Here is a 2331-nt window from a genome sequence, read left to right on the forward strand (position 1 = left end):
CTTCCACAGGAGGCGTACACGCTGCCACTGGGGCCGCTGCCATGTCTCTAGTGATCCCTAAGAAGTTCCAGCACATTTTTGCGAGTACTCAACACTAATATCGATGGGTGGCGGAAAATGGCCTTTGCCATCACTGCAATTAAGGGTGTGGGGCAAAGATAAGCTCATGTGGTGTTAAGGAAAGTGGACATCGATCTCACTAAGAGGGCCGGAGAGCTCACTGACGATGAAGTGGAACATGTGATCACCATTATGCAGAATCCTCGCCAGTATAAGATCCCAGACTGGTTTTTGAACAGACAGAAGGACATGAAGGATGGAAAGTACAGCCAGGTCCTGGCCAGTGGCCTGGACAGGAAACTTCGTGAAGACCTGGAGAGACTGAAGATCAGGGCCCAGAGAGGGCTGCACCACTTTGGGGGACTTCTTGTACGAGGCCAGCACACCATAGGGTTCCGGGGCCACACTGTGGGTGTGTCCAAGAAGAAATAAATCTGTAGGCCTTGTCTGTTAGTAAAATAGTTTATACACTTAAAAAAAAAAAAAGTTATTTTCACTAATCTCTTTGTAAAGGTTCAAGTGTAATTAAACTTTTTTTTTTTTTTTAAGATTATTTATTTGACAGAGATACAGTGAGAGAATACATGCAGGGGTAATGGGAGAGGAAGAAGCAGGCTTCCTGCTGAGCAGGGAGCCCAATTTGGGACTCGATCTAGGACCTGGGATCATGACCTGAGCCAAAGGCAGATGCCTAATGACTGAGCCACCCAGGCACCCGTACAAATGTAATTAAACTTTTAATACAATTTTTAAAATTTAAATTATCGTTTATATGTTCTGATTCCTCAAGATTATGGTTGTTTACACTTATTTTTTAAGTTTATTTTTTTAAAGATTTTATTTATTTGACAGATCACAAGTAGGCCAAGAGGCAGGCAGAGAAGAGGAAGCAGGCTCCCCACTGAGGAGACAGCCCAATGTGGGGCTCGATCCCAGGACCCTGGGATCATGACCTGAGCCAAAGGCAGAGGCTTTAACCCACTGAGCCACCCAGGCACCCCATGTTAAGTTTGTTTTTAAGTAATCTCTGTGCCTAATGTGGGGCTCAAACTCAGGACCATGAAATCAAGAGTTGAATTCAGAATGAGCCAGCCAGGAACCAATTAATAATTAAGTACAAGACTCAAAGAAAATGAATACTTGTCTTGTATACATGGATCCTGAATCCATTTGTACATCACTGAATGGGAAGCCTAATATAAATATTCCAATCCTTACCCTAACTTTGAAACTCAGTGGAGTTTGGAAATGCTCTGCTACAACGATCAAGGTGTCTTCTTAAGTTCCAGCAAACAGGAGCACCTGGGTGGCTCAGTCAAGTGGTAGACTCAATTTTGTCTCAGGTTGTGATCTCAGGGTCCTGGGGTTGAGCCCCAAGTTGGGTTCTGTGCCCAGTGGGAAGTCTGCTATTCTCTCTCTCTGTTCCACCTATCCCCACTCATCCTCCCTCTCAGATAAATCTTTTTTTAAAATTCCAGCAACATTCAGGGGTGCCTAGGTGGTGCATTCAGTTAAGCTCAGCTCATGATCTTTTGGGTGGTAGGATCAAGCCCTGCATCAGGCTGCCAAAAGTCGGCTTGAGATTCTCCTCTCCCTCAGGCGCTCCCGTGTGCTCTCGCTCTCAACTCTTTTTCTTTTTTTTTAATTCTAGCAAACATTCAGACATAGAAAATTATATTAGGGGGTGCCTGGGTGGCTCAGTCAGTTAAGCGTTTGACTTTAGCTCAGGTCGTGATCTCTGAGTCATGGGATCGAGCCCCGTGTGGGGCTCTGTGCTCAGCAGGGAGTTTAGAGATACTCCCTCCCTCTGCTCTTCCTCTGGCTTGTACTCTCTCTCTGACATAAAATTTTTTTTAAGATTTTATTTATTTAATTGATAGAGATTACAAGTAGAGAGGCAGGCAGAGAGAGATGAGGAAGCAGGCTCCCCGCTGAGCAGAGAGCCCGATGTGGGGCTCGATCCCAGGACCCTGAGATCATGACCTGAGCCGAAGGCAGAGGCTTTAACCCACTGAGCCACCCAGGCGCCCCGTCTCTGAAATAAAATCTTAAAAAATAATTCACATTTGGACTATTCACTTAGGAAAATATAGGGTGGGAAGCAACGTGCAGTAGGGCAAGTTCAGGCATTCCACAAGTTCGTGTAGTAGTCCTCACAGCAGTACAACCTGTACAAAAATGATGAAATCTGCAGTGTGCAAGTGCAGGACTCTCCTGGAAGTTTTATGTTTCAGCACCCAGTATCTCTTGTAACAACTCTGTAGTATAGCT

General features: G+C 45.2%; 1 pseudogene; it reads left to right on the forward strand.

The window, feature by feature from the left end:
- Positions 1–41: 41 nt before the first annotated feature.
- On the forward strand, positions 42–525 carry LOC116876875 (annotated as a pseudogene).
- The last annotated feature ends 1806 nt before the right edge of the window (positions 526–2331 follow it).

The sequence above is a fragment of the Lontra canadensis genome, unplaced genomic scaffold (genome assembly GCF_010015895.1).
Source record: "Lontra canadensis isolate GAN:19392208 unplaced genomic scaffold, GSC_riverotter_1.0 scaffold2, whole genome shotgun sequence".
NCBI lineage: Eukaryota > Metazoa > Chordata > Mammalia > Carnivora > Mustelidae > Lontra > Lontra canadensis.